Raw genomic sequence first — 17,005 nt, 5'->3', positions numbered from 1 at the left:
GGAATTATGAACATCACACACAGGGCTTGTACGAAATTACCATTTTCATGTACAATATTTTTTTTTACATTCATTACAAATGCTATTTGTTGGAATAATCAGAAATGCAAATTACACTAATAAACAAGAAGACTGTCTTTTAACTTAATCGCCTTTATAATTTAAGTAGCGTGCATAATTACGTTATACTCACTCTTTACGTCGTGAGGCATTTGAAGGTTAATTCTCTCATTTCTTAAAACGCTGAGTGAGTTTTTGTTGTTTCTCTTATTTGGATGAGATTTTCCGGGCACATGCGCGTCATTTAACCCTCTCTCGTATTAAATAAAAGAAAACCACGTTACGTGGGAGTGTTTGTTGGTAATGTTGCAAGTATTCAAGCGACGATGTCATGGAGTAGAGCAGCTAATTCTGTAAAGCGTCTCCACGCTCTGTGGAATTAAACGCGAACCTGTGAGTGCTGTTACGTCCTTAACGAAACATTCCTACTGGAAACGAGGCTTGCAAAGAAACTAATGTTCCCCGGCTTTGCATTCGTACTTCAGTTAAACAGTGCGTGTGTGTGGGGGGGGGGGGTAACTTTTTCAGCGTGTAAATACGAGTATAGCCACGGTGGTCTAGCGGTTAGAACGCCCTGGGGTCTCGGGTTCGATTCCCGGCGGTGCCCGAATTTATAACTTGTGTTGGGCAAGGCCGTGGTCTAGGCAACACGGAGTTTTCCTCCGTGGCATCCCAACAATTACTCCATTCACACACAGAAGAAGGCAATGGCAAACCACTTCTGGATCATCTGCCAAGAACGTATATGAACAGGTCCCAGTCCGAGAAAAGGATGGAAGGATCCTGTTCATATGGACCTGTCGTCAGACAGAACACTAAATAATAATAAGATGTGGTGGTCTAGCGGTTAGAACGCTGGCCTTGTAATCCTGGGGTCTCGGCTTCGAATTTATAATTTGTGTTGGGCAAGGCCGTGGTCTAGGCAACACGGAGTTTTCCTCCGTGTCATCCCAACAATTACTCCATTCACACACAGAAGAAGGCAATGGCAAACCACTTCTGGATCATCTGCCAAGAACGTATATGAACAGGTCCCAGTCCGAGAAAAGGATGGAAGGATCCTGTTCATATGGACCTGTCCTCAGACAGAACACTAAATAAATAATAATACGAGTAACGTTTTACTGCTGATAATATAAAGAATGTACCGCTGTAGCGGATCGTTTAAGGTAAAATTTCTAAATACTTGAGAATGTAAAAATGATATGCAACATTTCGCTGTTTATATTTTGTCTGAATGTTACGAAATAAATTTTTCCTATCGTTTGGAAATTGTGGGACACTCTGTATAAATAATTTTGAAAAATCGCTGACAGATTGCGTTAGCATGCACTGGTGTGTATTTCTCGTGTTTCCCACAAGCATTTCTCTCCGGCTTACAGCATTTTTTCATCGTCATCATCATAACCCTTTTGTGTTTTCGTTCTTTTGAAGTTTTGTTATTAACAAATAATTTCTGCCCCGTAATGAACCACATAGTTAATCGGTCTACTGAAAACAATAGCAGTGCGTCACATTTATGGTCTATCGAGACACCCTTTCCTCGCATTGTATTGTCAGAATATAGAAATGTAAAGAAATGAAATATCTATATATAAACTTAATGCTGAGAAAATTTTAAAAATTGTACCTAACCAACTCACTTGTAGCACGAAAGCAGGTCCACCACTTGTATAAGCCATATACCAAAACATGGAATAGATTTGTTTTAAATGTTTGCATTTAGGGTTCAAAGTTGAAAATAAGTATACATAAAATTTTAAGTTTTTGTTTAGTGGGTTGCTAAAAGTTATTTTATTTTAAGAAACTTTTCATTTCGTAGTAAAATGTCTTAGAAACTCAGATCTATTTGTATCCGCAAAAGATACTTCAAGAGCTAAGAGACGTATCTCTTTTTTCATAGATTATCTCTTCAATATGCACGTTTTGATCTCACACTTTTCTGTGTTGTTGTTGTTGTCGTCATTATAATTCCGATCTCGAATAGAAGTCAAGACCACAAATAGGCGTGTGCTTTACCGCGCAGTTAAGTGTCACTTAGCATGGTATCTCCGTGTTTAACTGAAATTGATAACGTCATGACAGTTTATAAGTCTTCTTTTTTTTAGTGCTAAGCCCACCATTTCACATCTGTTTTAATTATTTTCGTCTTTAGTGGAATCCCCTCCCCCCCCCCCTTCTGTATTTATCTATCGAGTAAAGTTAGGTTAGGTTACGAGTTGGTTAGTTCAGTTCCGTCATCCCACGCCAGGCGGCTCTCCTGCCCGCCCTCTTCAATAACTTAATAATTGGCTTTGCGCACTGCCTGCTGGATCGACTTGGCGTTTACCGGTTGAGTGATGGCAGGAACGTGATAGAAAGTCACTCTAATAGAGATATTATAGGTGGCAGCAGCAGTAGTGGGGAGCTTCTCCTTTCGATGTGAAAGGAGACGTAACGGAACGAGTTATCGAACTGGCCGTGCGTTTTATTCTTAGCTAATTTGTTCCAATTTAAACCTACATAAGTACTCTAGCGTTTTGTTAAAAAATAGCTATTTTTTTAAGAAGAATGCGTTCTTTTGGGACACTTACTGACACTTCAGAGCATTATATTGTCTCTTTTATAATATAACTTCAAAAGGTTGTCAAGAGATTAACATTAAAAGGTACGAGTATTCCACACGTTGATGATTTTGTGGTGAGTGTTATTGGTGAAGAGAATACCAGGTTATAATAACAAGCCTTCCCATAATACGGTATTATTTCTTCGATTTTAAGACGTACCATTGATTTAGTAAAAGATTTTATTCAAAAGTACGTATATTACAGTTTGAATTGCCAATGTTCGAAGATGAATCTAATAATTTCAGAACCTTCTTTGCTGCTGTATTTGTGTTTATTGTACCATGACTACATTTTCGTTGAGTTTTTGTCATATATTATCATTTTTCTTCACCGATTTCTAGACGCCGTCGATTGTAAGATGTCCGATTTTAGAAATTTTAAAATGTAAAAAAATAACACTTCTTAAATCAATGAAACACTGTAATAATAATAAGAATGTTAAAAACTTGCACTCAAACGCTTAATGAAGTATGTCTGGCCTTGATATAATCCTGGGGTCTCGGGTTCGATTCCCGGCGGTGCCCGAATTTATAACTTGTGTTGGGCAAGGCCGTGGTCTAGGCAACACGGAGTTTTCCCCCGTGGCATCCCAACAATTACTCCATTCACACACAGAAGAAGGCAATGGAAAACCACTTCTGGATCATCTGCCAAGAACGTATACGAACAGGTCCCATTCCAGAAAAGGATGGAAGGATCCTGTTCATATGGACCTGTCATCAGACAGAACACTAAATAATAATAAGATGAGGTGGTCTAGCGGTTAGAACGCTGGCCTTGTAATCCTGGGGTCTCGGGTTCAATTCCCGGCGGTGCCCGAATTTACAACTTGTGTTGGGCAAGGCCGTGGTCTAGGCAACACGGAGTTTTCCTCCGTGGCATCCCAACAATTACTCCATTCACACACAGAAGAAGGCAATGGCAAACCACTTCTGGATCATCTGCCAAGAACGTATATGAACAGGTCCCAGTCCGAGAAAAGGATGGAAGGATCCTGTTCATATGGACCTGTCGTCAGACAGAACACTAAATAATAATAAGATGAGGTGGTCTAGCGGTTAGAACGCTGGCCTTGTAATCCTGGGGTCTCGGGTTCAATTCCCGGCGGTGCCCGAATTTACAACTTGTGTTGGGCAAGGCCGTGGTCTAGGCAACACGGAGTTTTCCTCCGTGGCATCCCAACAATTACTCCATTCACACACAGAAGAAGGCAATGGCAAACCACTTCTGGATCATCTGCCAAGAACGTATATGAACAGGTCCCAGTCCGAGAAAAGGATGGAAGGATCCTGTTCATATGGACCTGTCGTCAGACAGAACACTAAATAATAATAAGATGAGGTGGTCTAGCGGTTAGAACGCTGGCCTTGTAATCCTGGGGTCTCGGGTTCAATTCCCGGCGGTGCCCGAATTTATAACTTGTGTTGGGCAAGGCCGTGGTCTAGGCGACACGGAGTTTTCCTCCGTGGCATCCCAACAATTACTCCATTCACACACAGAAGAAGGCAATGGCAAACCACTTCTGGATCATCTGCCAAGAACGTGTATGAACAGGTCCCAGTCCGAGAAAAGGATGGAAGGATCCTGTTCATATGGACCTGTCGTCAGACAGAACACTAAATAAATAATAAGATGAGGTGGTCTAGCGGTTAGAACGCTGGCCTTGTAATCCTGGGGTCTCGGGTTCGATTCCCGGCGGTGCCCGAATTTATAACTTGTGTTGGGCAAGGCCGTGGTCTAGGCAACACGGAGTTTTCCTCCGTGGCATCCCAACAATTACTCCATTCACACACAGAAGAAGGCAATGGCAAACCACTTCTGGATCATCTGCCAAGAACGTATATGAACAGGTCCCAGTCCGAGAAAAGGATGGAAGGATCCTGTTCATATGGACCTGTCGTCAGACAGAACACTAAATAAATAATAAGATGAGGTGGTCTAGCGGTTAGAACGCTGGCCTTGTAATCCTGGGGTCTCGGGTTCGATTCCCGGCGGTGCCCGAATTTATAACTTGTGTTGGGCAAGGCCGTGGTCTAGGCAACACGGAGTTTTCCTCCGTGGCATCCCAACAATTACTCCATTCACACACAGAAGAAGGCAATGGCAAACCACTTCTGGATCATCTGCCAAGAACGTATATGAACAGGTCCCAGTCCGAGAAAAGGATGGAAGGATCCTGTTCATATGGACCTGTCGTCAGACAGAACACTAAATTAATATAATAAATAAAAATATACATTGTGATATTTGAGGTCTTCAAGGCAGTGATTAGGAACCTGAGTTATACTGAATATCGCGCCAGGATTTTCAGTAAAATTTCATTTGTCTCCTGTCCGTCGTCGCCTTTAAGGCTGTGGCAAATCTTTGTTTCTTCCAAACACGATCATAATTCAGAAAATATTAAGTTACACTGAATCTCTTCAACATCCAATACGATGTACGTTTCTGACGCATTACGTTTATAATTTTCTGTGATCGTACCACTATTTTTTTTAGTTCATATTTGCCTGTTAAACTGGTACTGTCACCTGGCGGCTATTACACTTAACTACACACCATGTATTTTGTTTTGCGTAAAATTTTACCTTTCTCTTCGTAGTACGCTACAGTGCTTCGCAGATATTTGCTTATTACTGGTACCGTAAAAATCTTCCATGATTGACGACGTACAGTTTAGAATATAAAAGGTTTCTGGCCGATAATCACAGCCTTCTGGTTGCCTCGTTCTTGTTCAGTTGTGCAGAAAATGGCCACAGCTTACGGAAGAGAGATACACAGATTGTCGTCATGAAACACGAGTCAGTTTTATATTCTGAACGCCACATTTCGTCAAACTCCAGCATTTTTTTTTTGTAGGGACGGCTTTATTTATGTTGTAATTTTATACAGTATCCCTACAGTAGTCTTTAAAATCACGTACATTCAATTTTTTTTAACAAAATCATGCATTGATTCCAGCAAGATTAGAGAATAGAAGTGTTATAGTATTGCCACTAGAGACGATTCAAAATGAAGATCTAATATTATGTGCGATTTCACGTCCTCAAGGCCGCGAATATGAAGATGACTGTCTTCAGGGAAGTTGTACCGCGCAGTCCGGTATGTTCGGTCTGATGATGGAAGCATTAAGAACCTCCGAAACATCTGTCACTTTCTACCAAACTACACGACGCAACATTTCACAACATATTCTATGGTTTATTGTGCCTAGAAGTTAAAAAACTAATTTTGCAACATCCTTCCGTTGAATGAAATTAACACATTCATAAATCTTAAAATATCTATATTTAAGATTCATTTTAATATTATCGTCCAATCTACGTGCAGGTCCGACTAAATGACCACTGACGTTGAGGCTCCACGAACACATCTTTTGTGTGTATTTTCCACAAACTTCAGATAAATCACACGACCTAATTCACCTTAACAATAATAAATCAATGCATCGCTGCATTTGGTGTTTGTTCCGCGTTTTAAATAGAATCGTCCCGCGTTACTAAAACACGTCTCATTATACGAAAAATATGTTAGTTGCTAACCTAACTTAAATTACAGTATATAGGTCTACTTTGATATGATTTTACAGCTTTGTTTTGGTGTAGATATTTAATAAATAGGCTCGTTCTACTTTCGTTGGGATAATTCTTTATGAACAATAAGAACACTTAAATTTTAGATACCACTTAAGACACCTACGCGTAGTTAGAAGATAATATTAAAAAATAGTTCAATATGAAGTGATGAATATTTAAGGTTTTATGTAAAACTGGTTTAAGTGCGTGTTATACAGGGTGATCCATAAATCCTTGTGCATCTATAAGTACAACTGGGTCAAGGAAGGTAATGACCAAGGTCATAGAGTCACGTGACACGTTACCTGCGTCGCATAAGATGTGTGTACGTAGTGCACAGGACGTTTTTCCTGACTCAAATACAAATTTCAGGATTTATTTGTTACCTATCTTGCTGTACGCTAACTACTATCAACCCCCCCCCCCAGCGACCCCTCGACGCCATGTCAATGTCGTGCAACGTCTCAATAATGTGACGGGCAATTTCCCACATGCTGTTTCAAGAATCTTTCGAAGCCCCAAGATATCGTATTTTTATCTTACACTCTTTTATTTTTAAGTGTACACACACGCCCTCGTTTTCCAGTCCTGTAATTACTTTAAAACAGTATTCAGATCTGTAATTTTCTTCCTTCAAGATTATAACTTAATTCACTTATCAGTTTGGAAACATCTTTAAGAAAAAACTTGTTTAAACCCTTTTTCCGCTCACTCCTAACCCATCATCCGCCGAAGGCTTCACCTCTCAAATATGCACGCAGTTCAAGTATCCATGGGGCAGTGATTACAGAAGGGAGAGAAATGAACCATCATTTTCTATCCAGCGAGCAGTACGTGGATATTACAGTGTGGTTTATAAACAGCGAGGAGTGAAATCATGGGGTGCTTCGACTGACTTATTGAGCGCGGTTCACAACAAAACGCGATCCCCTAATTCATTAGGATTCGTGCGTCGGTAAGCAAATACCAGTTGATTCTTTGCCTGTTCACATCGTCAATATTTTTTTGCTTGTAGAAGGAAATTTCACCTTCCATTTGTATTTCATGCTTTTTATTTATTATATTTATTTAGTGTTCTGTCTGACGACAGGTCCATATGAACAGGATCCTTCCATCCTTTTCTCGGACTGGGACCTGTTCATATACGTTCTTGGCAGATGATCCAGAAGTGGTTTGCCATTGCCTTCTTCTGTGTGTGAATGGAGTAATTGTTGGGATGCCACGGAGGAAAACTCCGTGTTGCCTAGACCACGGCCTTGCCCAACACAAGTTATAAATTCGGGGCACCGCCGGGAATCGAACCCGAGACCCCAGGATTACAAGGCCAGCGTTCTAACCGCTAGACCACCTCATCTTATTATTTATTTAGTGTTCTGTCTGACGACAGGTCCATATGAACAGGATCCTTCCATCCTTTTCTCGGACTGGGACCTGTTCATATACGTTCTTGGCAGATGATCCAGAAGTGGTTTGCCATTGCCTTCTTCTGTGTGTGAATGGAGTAATTGTTGGGATGCCACGGAGGAAAACTCCGTGTTGCCTAGACCACGGCCTTGCCCAACACAAGTTATAAATTCGGGGCACCGCCGGGAATCGAACCCGAGACCCCCAGGATTACAAGGCCAGCGTTCTAACCGCTAGTGCGAACGCCTTGATGAAATCGGTAAGAACCTCTGAAACGTCTGTAAATTTCTACCGGACTACAGGGCGCAACATTCCAGAGGAGATATTCGTACTCGTAGCCGTGAGAATTTAATATCTCACTTAATGAAAAATCTTTATTATCGTCCTAATTTTGTTACTTACGAAGTAAAGAAGAGAGTTCTGATGAAGTAACTGTTTTAATGTGACGACTGTAGACTTAACATCGCTTGCCCTGTCAGTACGTACGAATGTGAGCATCTGGAACTGACAGTCAGTCGATGTTCACAGGAGTAAGGAATTTTACAGCAAGTACGTAATCGAAAATGCGTGAGATGTCTGGTCGATTCATCCCAAACCATGAAATTATCCTCCATTAAGTTTCATATCGTAAAAAAAGACGATTAAGGCTATTAAATCAAGTTAAAGCAGTTACGAGCCAGGTGTCAATAACGGGGTTAAACGCTGCGCGTTGTTTACTACGCCGGCTTGTCGCTTTCGTCACAGCTGATGAAGTTTCAGGAACTGGAAAGGGGTTAATTCAAAAACTTCTCCGTTGCAATTTATAAACCCAGGTATGTTATTTCGGAATATTTCCCCACTCTAATGACCACAATTTAAACGTTTATTTCTCTAAGTAGGACGGGGATAGTAATTTTGGATTTTGTAGGACGAGTTACGATACAAAAAAGGGGTTTAAACGTCTACCCACGTAAATTTTGAAATTCCAACCGCTATTTGACTCAAGAATTGTTTTATGTTAGAATTTACGAACAGTAAGAACTTCATCCTATATATAATTTTAATATTCATCTCATGTGTTTCGTAAGATCTCCCAGACGCCTTGTTCAGGGACAGTTCCTGTTTCTCTATCTCAATGTCCAGCGGCTAATCGCATGACGTGGGAATGGCATTCCGTTTTTGAGGGCTGCTCAAAATAAGGGTGAGATACAACACTTTCCACCCCTTGTTGCAAAACTACGATTTGTTCGACGTAGAAAGCAAAAATAAATAATGGGCTCATAGACTCACGTTCGTAGTATTTAAATTTAATAAATGGCAACGATCTAATAGAGTAAAATAAAATTGTAATTATTCTAGACACGTGTGTGCATTGCGTAAACCACCGGCCGGGTAGAAATTTACAATTTCTCTGGAACCTGCAACCTGTGGGCTCATATCGTGGATATTCTTGTGTATTGTTCAAGTGAATGTAGGCCGCACCCCCTAGCGGCAGAAGCTCGTACTACATCCGGTTCGCCCTCTATTGACACAGTCTGTAAACTTTCCGATCGCACCTCGTACACACGGAACGCACTAAACACGGAATCGATAAAAAAAAATCGATAGTCGATTAATCACGCACTAATAGTAGGATAAATGTTTTTCGTCGACACTGCTAACATCATGAAACACGATGAACGTATAATGATTATATATGTGACATATTCATATTGTCTAGTTTCGTATTTAAACAAACAAATTTTTGTTCTTGTACATGGAGAAAAATACAACATCGAATAGCTTTCAACCTTGTTATTTTTCATGGTTATGAACAGTGATGACATCTGTCCTTGTTTCCAGGAACTATTTGGGAGGCTTATAAAAAAAGAGACAATCAGATTGCGATAAAAGCATATAGAAAGGTTACATATGTACACGAGGCGTATCGGTAGAGTTAGGTGATTTACGTTTGGGAGGAATTGGGTTTGAAAATAACATTTTGAAAATAAACTCCGAAATGATATTGATGATGAATGTGATTTTAACTCGCGAATTTATTTATGATACGATTTTTTTAAAATAAAACTAAAACATCATAACTGTAATAATGTTAGCAAATTTCTAAAATTCCGATATCAATTATTTAAACGGGCTGTGAAACTTTTGGGCTCCTTCTATCTTAATGGAGTCCGTAGTCTGAGGCGTGGGCCTTGTGCCGCTTGGTCGCAGGGACCGTGGGTTCGAATCCCACTCAAGCCATGGATATTTTTCTGTGTCGTGTTGTCCTGTGTACAGGTAGAGGCCTTGCGACGGGCCGATCCCTCATCCAAGGAGTCCTACCGAATGTCTATAGATAAAAACCAACGAAAAGTTGGGACCCCCAGTGCTCAGGCACTTGAAGAACGTGTCGTTCCCAGTAACCTTCTAACATAATGAGATAAACACTAAACGCCCACGTATCTGATACAAATAAAATTCGTGATAGTCATAAAAGGAAGCCTAACAAAATGTTGTTTGGATTGAAAGTGAATCAACACTTTAACTGAATTAACGTCGATGTTTTCTTGCGTGTGCAATGGGTGTTTAGATCGAATGGAACCAGGAGAGGCTTGCCATATGGCGTCACACACCATCAACTGTCTGCATCATCAGCTCGACAAAACTTTTCCATTATCTGTTCTGTTTGCAGAGTTTTACTATTTACCTTCCACTTGAGGTTATATTTACCCCCTCCACTTATTTAAATATTTTATACGATTACTTCATATTGATATGGAAGTTGACGAACTTCTTACCCACAGATAAAAACTTTCTAAAATTGGGGTCGTTAGAGTTGTGGATTGATTTCGCTTTATATTCTTTAACGACGTCAGGTTTTGTTGTGGATACGACGAACGTCAGGGGCCTTGATAACTGTCACAGGGTACAACGAACAGAAGGACGTCTTTTCCTGTGATTTTGAAAAAATTCATATGAGTTCGAGGTGAATATTTTGTATTTCTGTCTTCTGCTTAAATATTTTATTATCGAAAAAAGGAAATCATAATTTTACTTCTGAGGTCCAAAGTCGACCTACCACCTTGTGGTGCACCCTGGGTAACGTATTTGACGGAAAAGTGGTCTACGGAGCTTGGCAAAATATGGGTCAAAGATGAAATTCTATTTGACATAAATAAATAATCTTACGTTGATGTAACAGAAAGATTTAGATAATCGCTTAATGAGACACTTCATAATGTATTCACTGTGTTCAAATAAATGAACGATGGGATGGTCAGAACATGTAGAATGCATAGTAGCGATGTCGAACAGGCCAATAGAATAGATTTTATGTGTAAAATCTGTGGGGAAAGCGAACTCGAAAATTTAAATCGTAGATGGGAGAAAAATATTTTATAATACGTTTTAAAAATGTTTTATAGAATTTGGGAACGTGGACTGGATTCAGCTGGCTCAAGATTGAGTCTTCCCTGTATTTATCTCCCATCTTTCTTCTTTTCTCATTTCCTTACTTTGCTCTTTGTCACTTTTTGAATTTCTTTCCAATTCCGTTTTGTCCTCATTCTTTCTTTTCATTCTTCGTACAGCGTTTTATTTCATTTTCTCTCTCCCAGTGCTGGTGTTTTATTTACTTTTATCTTAAATTCACTTTCGACTTTCATTTCCACGTCTCTCGTGCGTTTTCTTCCGTGACCCGGATCCATTCAAGAGTCAGCCATTTTTTTTTCTCTTGGCTAAGAAACGAATTGTTACCAACATTACAGAAATCAATATTCATTTCCTTTCTGGCCCTATTTCCGAGGACTTACGCACGCAAATAATTCGAAACTTCATTAAATATTTCACAGTGAATAGAAGTTTACGCCATTCCCGTGTGTGTGTGCAAGAATACTTTTCTCTAACCCCCCCCCCCCAAATAGCTTCTTATCAAATAAGTCGACTTAATAAGTCTGAGTACCTTGCTTCATGAGGAAGTTTGAGCAGACTAAATTCTGGGAATGTTTGCTACCTTGATATCAGAAAAATGTGAAGTTTAAATATAAAAAAAATTAAATCTTACCTGATTTTTGTATGGGTTCGAAATTTGGTCTCTGACGTTAGGGGAAGAACACAGATTAAAAGTGTTTGAGAGCGGTGTGCAGAGGATATTTGGACTTCAGGGGATTAAGCGACAGGAGACTGGAGAAAACTACATAATGATGAGCTTCGTAATTTTATTCCTCACGAAATTTTCTTAGGGGTGCCCAAACCAGTATTAAAATTGTAATAAATTAAACGAGTATAAAATTCTATCCTTTCCCATTTCGTTAAAAATAAATTTTAAAAAACATTCCTTTCTGTTCTTGTACGTCAGTGAACTTGATGATTGAAAAGGCTGTCTTCTGGGTTTTCGCGCCGTGTAGTCGCATCGCCCTGATGATGGAAGCAGCAAGGACCTCTGAAACATCAGCGAACTTCTATCAGAATACACTTCGCAACAACCCAGAAGGCCGCCATCTTCGTATTCGTCGCCGTGAGAACCCAAAATCTCACGAGGATAATAACGAGACACAAAATTGTTTTTGCAGAATTAATCACGCTGCTTAGGCTAATACTAAGCCGGTTTACTTAAGCCTACACGTGGTATCACATCCCGGCAGTTGTTAGTAATAATTTTGAGTTCACAAAATTATTATAACAAGAAAGACAGAGAACCACGCCAAGAGCACGGGTGTTGAAATAATGAAAATTCCATCGACCCTCGGAAAAAAAATTTACCTGCCTTTCCACACGGCCTGGTCATTACAAAGTACCATGATGTATGGCTTCACCTCCGTGCCTCCAGTTCAATTAATCAATGTCCGTCTGTCTGTCCGTCCCTTCCCACTCGTGTATTTCCAAAAAGTGTTTTCATCTGTGGTACTTGAGTCAGTCACCCCCCACCTAAAAGTTCATAACAAATTGACGTTTGTGAAACTTTCGTTACTACAAAAGACTTGAGGGGGAAATGCCTTAAAATCAAAGTTCGGAATATAAGATTTTATGACATCATGACATTTGGTCTCATATCGTGTTCCTGGATGTCATTATAACAATTTTATGTCTCCAAGATTACGCCTACGGTCTGGTGAATATCAGTGGCGATTTCGTGAGTTAAGACGGGAGAAGCTCAGGCAGTTAGCCGCTGTCCATTTGAAATTTTCAGATCAAATGCCGCTTTGACAGGTTTTTCTCCGGGTCCTTAGGTTTTTCCCAGTCACTATCTTTCCACCCCTGCTCTGAATTCACTCACGAAAATAATATTCCTCTAATCCTGTAAGTAATGTTTGTGTGTTCATTTCGAACCGCAAAGAAAACACAACTCTTAACCATTACAAAGAACGACAAATTATCACGAATAAAACGCTACGCTTCTGGTATGAATAGATTTATTAAGGGCAAGGGATTTAGAAGGAGACAGGGTGAGTTAAGAAATGGAGTAGGCGGTAGTTGATCAGGGTCTTTGCGTTAATTTTGAATTTTAATATTGGCCTTGGGGGTGGCGTTTAGAAAAATATTTACGTTAATATTGGGGGGTTGGGCTACTCTAGACCGGAATTTTGATGTAGACACTGGGAGGACTGCATGAGAGGTTTGCAGAGCAACGTGGAATTTGGATACCACCCCAAGTAATCCCCTGACCCAAACGTCTTCGTATTGGCTTAACAATGACCTACGTAATGTAGCGAGACGCGTTTGGACTGCAGGCAATGTCATTCCTGCACGAATGTTGATTTTAATTATTTACTTAATTATAAAAAGTTATTTTTAGGAAAATATTTTAAATCTGAATTTACGAACAGCATGTTAAGTAACATTATTAATAAAATTTACCTCATCGTAATAAATATGTCGTGTGTATCTACCGGGATTCGAACGGAAATACATGAAATTTTGTAGATCATAATTAACATAGATTTTGTCATCACATCAATTATTTAAGAATGATAACTATTAATAAACGCTTAAATTAATTAACTTTTCAATTAATTCGTAGTTAACCGTTGATCAATTATTACAAATCTTTCAATCACATGACACAAACCAATTAACACATTTGTCGACATTGTAACAAATCTTGGATTATAGAGCACAGATCACGTTTCTTGATATAATATATCGAAAGTAATTTAACGATCTCTCGAACTAACTTTCGCAGTCCTGTTAGATAAATGTGCATGAACCATTTTAGCTCTGTTTCTCCGTTTCTAAGAAATGACACTCATTCGACACGAAGATAATTAATTCGTAATGTCTACTGAACTATGGCAGAGTGGCTGTGAAGTTGACAAACTGTAGTTCCTACCCTTTGAGACTTGAAATGGAGACCTTCCCGAACACAATGAGAGATTGTTAATCACATCATTTAGATTTTTTGTTAGAAATTCGCCAGATGGTTATTGTTTTGAAACCATTTTTTTACGTAAATACGTCTATGAGGAAGGGTCATTCGGCAAAAATGTTTTACGAAAAAGGGAAACGAAAAAGTGTAACAAGTGTACCTAGGGAACGTCGTCATCTGTTTACTCGGCATTGTTGTTACCTATAAAACATTACATTACCTTGTCTCGGGTTCGATTCCCGAATTTATAACTTGTGTTGGGCAAGGCCGTGGTCTAGGCAACACGGAGTTTTCCTCCGTGGCATCCCAACAATTACTCCATTCACACACAGAAGAAGGCAATGGCAAACCACTTCTGGATCATCTGCCAAGAACGTATATGAACAGGTCCCAGTCCGAGAAAAGGATGGAAGGATCCTGTTCATATGGACCTGTCGTCAGACAGAACACTAAATAAATAATAAAAATACCTTACATATTACACTACATTTCATTACATTCAGTAATTCAAGTTGATTAAGCAAAGTCTTAATCAAACTTTACTCAATTGTAAAGCATGTATAAAGGAAATATTTAGAATAAAGCCAATATATAAACTTCCTTTCCGTATAGACGTATTTACGTCAAATTCTCCGGAACCGTGGTTCCACTGACAACTTTTTCCTTCCAGTGATTCTTATGTAGGCTAAATTTACTTTAGAATTGTTATTTTAACCTCAATTTCCGTGGATTTATTTTCTTAGAGTATATAATACATTAATTATCATTCACGACTGTCTACTGAGCTTTATACAACGCGTAACCCAACATCACCGTCAGTCAATAGCGTACGATAATACGACCGTCATTTGTTGGCTTGATTGTACCCGCCATCACTCATGTGGTTGTTGCTAAGCGACAGTTAATATTGCGCAAGTCCCTGTAATTGAGTTGCATTCAATGCGAATCACATCCCAATTCCGATTAATCTCGAATCGAATCTATCTATGATTACAATATACTGTGGTCTTTACTAACAATAAACGACAATCTCACTCACAGATGGCAGCGCCACTAATAATAATGCGACAACACAATGCACTAAACTTCCCCCCTTCAGTCTGTGTTAATTTACTTGGCATCACATAATGGCATTAACGCACCGAGCATAGATAAACATTTTAATGCTATCTGCAAATTGAACTACATAGAATCAAATTCCATTGTTCCACAGATGGTAGAGAAATGATTTTCGAGATATCGTTCAGTCATAACATATGGAGGTGCTTCCGTGGCGCGGGGATTTAGGTTATGTGCTGTTATCTGACATCACTTATTTCTGACAAATCAAATTTTGAAAGATGTCAAAGTTAAGTACAAGTGACTACCAAGTTAATTCTGTTGTTAAAAATTCGGAATCATATTCAGACGATCCAGGGATCGAATTCCGGGCCATATTCTTGGATTCGTTTTTTTTTTTCGTAATCGAGGTAGACTTTCGAGAGAGTCAAGTTTGCAAATCGATCGATCGATCGATCGATTAATTCTTACGTACCTGACTCTGTTGAAGCAACATAAATTTTATCATAGACAGACGGATAGACAAGATCACTCTTGGCAGTGTTATTGTTCTGGGTTTGTGACGTCATGTTCACTCGTAGGAAAATATCCTGAAGATGGAGACAGTATGTTTCTCCAAAATATTAATGTTTATCTCCGAGTCCATACTGCGTCATAATCCAGAACATCATTTTCCTCATCGCCGTGTGCTTTGTATTTCACGTTTATAAAATAAAAGCACGGAAATTAGCAGCCGTCACCAAATTCAATGCGTCAGAGTCACATCGAAATTGTACATCGAAGCAAAGGCGAGTGAAGACAGCTTTCGTTTGATTGCGTGTACCTTGAGAGCGGCGATCATGTTCGAAACGTCGGCGTTCTTGTACCAAATTACACGGCGCAGGATCTCAGAATTCAGTCATCTTCAAAGTTGCCACCATGACAGTCTGAAATCCCTCGGACCACAAACTTGATTTCGAGCTGTTTCTACTCTAAGGTTAATGAACCAGTTGGTCACCATGGCATGTTCTGATGATAAGCTTATGCCATCTGCTAGCAATACAGTGTACTATGTCTACGCTTGCGCTCCTGCGTCGATTAACTGAACTAGTTTCTCGTATTGCTTGGGTTAGTAGTGTCCACACTGCCGAAACTGTTCCATTCTGAAGTATATTGTGAAGTATTTTCGTTCAGTTACCTTTGTGTGAATGGAATATACGTTTTGGAAGTTTTCTCTGACTCCATCATCAGGGTTTATTGGCTGAGCGACACAATTATCCGGGTAGGTTACTCGTCACATAAATCACATACTATGTGCATATCCAGTAGCTAACTTGGTCAATGCTGCCATCTTTTGTCAGTTTAGATAAGCATATGCAATTCAGCTACTGTAACTGTGGCTGTGACAGAATATGAAAACTAGACGCCATGTAATCACAGATGTTTCCACCGTATAATATGTAGTACAGGAATGGCCGTGTAGTGTTTTGCTTCTGTTTTCGAAGAAAGTGTTTTCCAGGCCTTTTTTTACCTTTTAATGACCATCTGAGGAAGTCATTTCGTAACGTAAGTTATCATTTACTGAGATTATGTAGCACTGAATGCTTTTAGATGTGATGACTTTGTGCTGTAAGTCAAAACGACGAAATGCACCCCTTGGCAATTTTTATGTATTGTCACAGTGTTTGGAGAGACTAAGGGAAACCAAGGAAAATAACATCTTTTGTCCATTAAGCTAGATTCGAATTGTTCCTTTCAGGAACTAGTCAGATTCTTTAACATTTGCCATCAATATCACGGACACAAGCAATGTATATTCCCACCTGAGAAGTGAGTACCACCACTCTTGTGAGATATGCAGATATAATGAAGTTTTGCACTTAAAACAAAATAATAAATTTAACCCTCCATAATAGCATTGCATCTTTTATATTCTCCATTACCACAGTTTCAACTCAAGTGTCATGGGCCAGTGATCATCAATGTAGAATGGCAAATCATGA

The 17,005-nt window shown here is 39.4% G+C and overlaps 1 protein-coding gene across 6 annotated transcripts in view; it reads left to right on the top strand.

Annotated features, from left to right (window-relative positions):
• LOC110835676 (uncharacterized) overlaps nucleotides 1-17,005 on the top strand; it is a 432,687-nt gene that overhangs the window by 370,562 nt on the left and 45,120 nt on the right. The window contains exon 1 of one of the 6 annotated variants that reach the window (XM_022080980.2): nucleotides 16,141-16,284. The exons of 4 other annotated variants lie outside the window; for them this stretch is intronic. The gene's annotated coding sequence lies outside the window, so the exon portion shown is untranslated. Of the gene's footprint in view, nucleotides 1-16,140; nucleotides 16,285-16,419; nucleotides 16,569-17,005 lie in introns of those variants that run through there. One more of the 6 variants, XM_022080979.2, reaches the window with a different exon arrangement.

Source organism: Zootermopsis nevadensis, unplaced genomic scaffold (assembly GCF_977971745.1).
Source record: "Zootermopsis nevadensis isolate Lab colony 2312 unplaced genomic scaffold, Znev_1.0 Znev_ptg000061l, whole genome shotgun sequence".
In the NCBI taxonomy this organism is placed as follows: Eukaryota; Metazoa; Arthropoda; class Insecta; order Blattodea; family Termopsidae; genus Zootermopsis; species Zootermopsis nevadensis.
This window is presented reverse-complemented; position numbering and strand designations above follow the sequence as displayed.